Below are 5,575 nucleotides of genomic sequence, written 5' to 3' on the forward strand. Positions count from 1 at the left end.
CATTAATCTACCAATTCATCCATTTATCTAAACGTTGTGTACCTGTTGATCTATCTATTAGGGAAAAAAAACTTGAAATTATATTTTGCCGTGGAGAAAATAAATACCTTACGAGGCTTTTGAACTTATTTCTGGAACACCGTTTCCGTGTATCTGCTGACGTGTTTTGTTAGCCCCCTAAAGCAATAAACACCATTTCCTGAGCCGTAGCAAGACTAAACTTTTCATATTGGAAACAAGAAAAATCACTGATGTAGTGCACGCTCACAGATATGTTGGTCGTTTGTTAACATTCAAGCCTAAATCAAAGTTTCAGAGTGTTATCGAAATATCTGCGTGCAGTGTTTGTCATTCATCGTTCTACTAAGTTAAGACACCTTCGTAAAACAAACATGCAGATGTGAATCGTGAATTCAGCAGCACTGCTGCTAAAGTTGTCTATAAAGACGTAAAAAAAAAATTTATACAAAGTTTTAAAATTAGCGTTGACTTGTCGCTAGTCTTGGAAATGTAGAAACGAATGGCAGCCGTATATGAGGCTGTTTATTTATATTACCAAAATAAAACGCAATAAAGAACTAAAGGGCTAAAGGAGGCCTTTTTGAAATACACAAATTAGATTGGCAAGAAAAATTACTTTGATAAACCAAGGTTGTCCAGGCTTAGTGCGATGATACTTTAAAACAAATCACCCTCTATCTAATAATAACATTTTATTATTCACAAATGATATTTGCAATTTTAGGTCATAACTTTTTTTTTAATGCGGTAATATAAAACTTCACATAATCTATAACTTTACTGTAAACGAAATATTCGGTTTACATTAAGAAATGCGGTAAAACAATTTTGTGTCCCTTCAACCTCGTTTCCAGAAATATGGTAATACTTACCCTCGTATTTCAGGCTCTAAACTGCTGAATCCGAGATACATTACTCAAAGTTTAAAACGCTAAAACTACATTTAGGACATTTCCAAGAAAGCATTAGAACTCGTTCCTCGAACTGCTTTTACATTTTTCGATAGATGTCGCATTTGTCTAAGGAGAAATCTATTACCTTCACTGCGAATTACCGGTGATCTGACATCTTCTTGTGCCGTGCATTCAGCATCAGTCTCACCATATTAAAAAGTAAAAATGTAAGATGGCTTCTTTCAGGCCTTCGCAAGATTAATTAGAAAACAGCCCCGACAAGTCCACTAGACGATCCAACCTTCTGCAGGACTTTGACAGTGAGAAATTTACGTTCGCTAGCTTAATTCAATTTTTTTTTCAGGTACTCGTTAAGAATGTATCTTGTGATGGACATTAAAAATCTCGTCTGACGGATATTAAAAAATGTATATTAGAAGATCTTTTTAGACATAGGACAGCGAGAAGAAGTCGCAGTCGTTGGAGCACAGGATGGACGGAATAAAATACTCGAAAACATTTTAACACGGCTCAAATGAGCTAGAACTGTGCGTCACTGTGCGTCCGTGCACTCTAGCTCGATAACGGGTTAAAAAAATACGACAGTGAAACGTCCCACTTTTGCAAGCATTCCGCGCTAGGTGGCGCCACCTGTACTATCAAACTTAAATCAGGACTTTCCCTTTTCTTATCTCGTAGTAACGATACAGCAGTTTTTGATTATACTTTGAATGGTCGGAATCCAAATGACAGTCAATTTTGCAGAGCGAGTGACTCTGGATATATAATAAAGAACGCATATGTGTGCTAATAGTCATTAATGCAAGAGTTTTGCACGCGGGGTTGATGAAAAGGTTGTGATCAAACGTGTGGGATGCTAAGATTTAATAAAATGTCTGTGACTTATTTTTATAGTCCTGGCGGCGCGTACATGACGGGCTGGCGTGCGGGTTCCAGCACACGTTATAGCTAAGCTTGCGTTTTACATAGAAAGAATAAAGAGACACACCGCACTCTCAAGATATACTGACGATTCTTGTCAAATAAAAGCGTGCTCACACCAAATTTTTTTTTTGTCCGCACCTGTTTAACTGAAAGAGTAAACATAGAGTCCGCCACGACTCGGTTTTTGTAAGAATAAAAACTCACCCAGTGTTTGATCTTCCTAATCAACATATTTGTACAAACTTTTCAACTCTACATTGGTCGTATCAAAACCTGTGGCGTGTCGTTGCAAAGGGCCATGCGAAGTATTAAATTTTCTCCACTGTTCTCTTTTCTGAACTAGCCAATAGAAACGCGACAGCTCGTTTTTTTTTTTTTGTGATGATGATTGCATACGGCTTGCTTCCTCTGTTCCAGGGCTAGGTAGTTAACGAAGTTTCTTCGTCTAGGAAAGGCTTATACTACTAGGACTCTCGTGCTTTATATGCTGAGATGGTGGAAAACCAAATTGTAGGCGTCATGTTGGCGATTTGAAACGAACATATTTCTTTTTATTTACAGAAGTTTCTGTGATGATGATGCTAGCGGCGCCATGCATCCGTGGCGCGAGAATGAAGCCAAGAAGTGTCTGGCATCTCGAGCTGCCTGCACACGCACGCTGAGGACGATGGTGTTCATTCCTTCCTGTCCCCCGATTTACTCGGGAAAGCTTATAACAGTTACAAATCAATAGTTTGGCCCAAGCAGCTTATACGGTACAAAATACCAGATAATATGCAGTGCGACGCAAAAATAAATAAAGAACAGGTGAAAAATATATATAGATGTTCATGAAACAGAAGAAAAAGTTTGCATCAAATATTATGACAGATGTGACAGACAATATAAAAAAGGAGAGGTGGAGGGCATGTGTAAAACACAAAACAGAAGTTACAAATACGTTTAATTGAGTCCAGTACGTTTTAGGGGGTAACTATGTGATGAGGCAGATTGTTCCGTTCTGTTATTGTTCTGGGAAATAAATAGTATTTAAAAGCTTTTGCACAAGCGAATACAGAAGTTATCTTTTTTGGGATGGTCATGTCTGGTGTCTCTAGTCGAGAAAGCTTGAAATTAGGATAATGATTCAAGCCGGAAGTTTTTAAACCAGAATTAATAAATAAAGTTCAGTCTCTTCAGCTTCCTTCGAGGTTCCAGAGAAGTTATTTGATTAGCGATGAGTAATTTAGTGGGGGAGTCATGCCGGTGGAAACGATGAATATGAAACGCACTGCAAGTCTATGAAATTCTTGAAACTTGTAACGATATTTCTTAGTGAAGGGGCCCCACACTGTACAAGCGTACTCTAGCCGAGATCTTAGCAGCGTATTGTACAGAAGAAACTTGGCATGGGAGTGCACTTGTTTAAGCTTGAATCTCACCAGGCCTAGCTTACGAGGTGCAGATGCACAGACGCGTTCAATATATGACGATTAAGACAAGCTGTTTGTTATTGTAACGCCAAGATAACAACTGTCAGTTTGGGAAATGAAGCTGTCATCAATGGAGTAGTCATACGGAATAAGAAAATGTTTGTTAGCGATGCGTATGAAAAATAAAAACTTTTTTTGGTTAAGTTTCATTTGCCGAAGATTACACAAGTTAAAGATTACATCTATACTTTCATTCATAACGACTTGGTCACTAGTAGAGTGAAAAGCCTTGAACAACAAGCAGCTTCTGCCAAAAAAATGAATACCCAAAGTTTTGTCAATAATAGGACCTGTCAAAGTCAGGTCGTTAATCAGTTTAATAATGACCAGTCAAAGTCAGCTCATTATTAAAACAAAATAGGTGAGTCAAGGACACTCCCTTGAGGAACACCAGAGGTTACGAAAGGACGGTAAAAAAATTATCGTCCACATCGAGGAATTGATTTCGCATTTAGAGAAAAGAAAATCCAGTTTACAACTGCGCATGGAAGGACAATTTTGGTTAGTTTAAGTGTGATATTGGAATGTAAAATTTTGTTAGAAGCTTTGCGTAAGTCAAAGAAGATTAGGTCGACCTGACCTTGTCCATGACCACTGAAGCAAAATAATAAACATAGCAATGAGCCGCGTGGTTGTAGATATTCCTTTAGGGGATCCGTGTTGAAAAGTTAGGACGATGTCATGGTTATCTAGAAATTCAGTTACTTAATTGTAAATTATATGTTCCAAAATCTTACATAATCAGGTGGTGAGCGATACGGAGCGAGCGAAAATTAGTTAGGCACTGAACCTAACACCAATTTGTTCTTCCTAGATAGGAAAGGCATATCAAAAGAATGTTGGTCAAAATAAAACCCTTTTACCCAATATTTATTCTACAATGCGATTTTTTTATTTGCGGGAGAAACCGAAATAGTACTCCTGTGGGATGATGATGATAGCTTTTGTGCGCTCTTAGTGAGCGTTCTTAGCTCCGTTAACATCGCACGATATCTTTTCTTAAAAACGGGTACAACCCGAGCTATCCGCGAATTTGAGAGAATAATGCCACGTAAAATGACGAGAGCAAGATTACAACAAGGAATCTAGCTACCAAGTGATTCAGCGTAAAGACAATCAAATACGTTAGCAATGTTATCAGAGCCATTTGATAATTTTGGTTTAACGTTAAGTAGCATAGAAAAAATACCCTCGAATGTTATTAACTCTGCTTATTTTTGTTTCCTCGTTAAAAAAGAGTCTCATAGATACGAATGCGAAAACATTGAGGAAACAAAAAGACAGATTAAACTTTCTGGCTATATTTTTGTTTGTAATTACCCATACGTCCCCGATTTTAACGTAATCGACGGTTTTTCGTTCATTTGCATTGAGATGGCGCCAGAAGTTTGCTGTGTTAAAATCATAAAACTGTCCACTGGCGCGAATGTTTTCGTCTAGTGACTGCCTTAAATTGGGAAGAGAGGAACTGTGAAAATCGAATCCTTTTATTATGTTTTCTTTTCCGCACTGGAGGAATTATTTTGTGCGTAATCTAAATGTTCTAAAGGAGCGTATTTTTAGTTTTTTGGGGATAAAAAGTTTGAAGGCCGAAATTACAAAAATATTTTAAGGAATTACATAAATACATAGCATCGTTCCCAGAAAATGCATCTAATGATAAATCAAGATAAGGAAGAACAGGCACATCATCCGCCCTAGAAACGTCCTTAATAGTTTTACGTTTTTGGGCTACAGAGTGATCCATGCTGCCCATAAGACATGCGAAAAAAAACACGTTTATGATCGGACAAACCGTCTTCAATTCTTACCATGCACAGCATAAAAAGATATATTAAAATGCAAGATCTAGTATAGACGATGAAGTACATTGAACCCGTGCAGGTACACTAACAGAGTGACAAAGATCGGAGGCAAACATAATGTCAAAAATAGTTTGGTTACAAGGTGAGACGGATGACAAATTATGCAGTCAACTTTAGGTGAATAATATTCATTAGTTAAAAATGCGCTGCCTTTGGTTTAAGTGAGTAAATAATCATGCAGTGTAGTCAAGTGTGTCACGTTTGAGGAGGTCCAACAATAGTCAACGAGCAAGATAAACGGGTATCCAAAGCAAATCATCTAAAGACACAAACTTCAATGATCAGCTATCTGATCTAACGATACAGCGCACATGTTATTCTTTATAGTGATGACTGTACCACCGGCCACGGGTGGGTGCATCTTTTATATGTGTTGCGA

Source organism: Ixodes scapularis, unplaced genomic scaffold (genome assembly GCF_016920785.2).
Source record: "Ixodes scapularis isolate PalLabHiFi unplaced genomic scaffold, ASM1692078v2 ptg000178l_1__unscaffolded, whole genome shotgun sequence".
NCBI classification, from domain to species: domain Eukaryota; kingdom Metazoa; phylum Arthropoda; class Arachnida; order Ixodida; family Ixodidae; genus Ixodes; species Ixodes scapularis.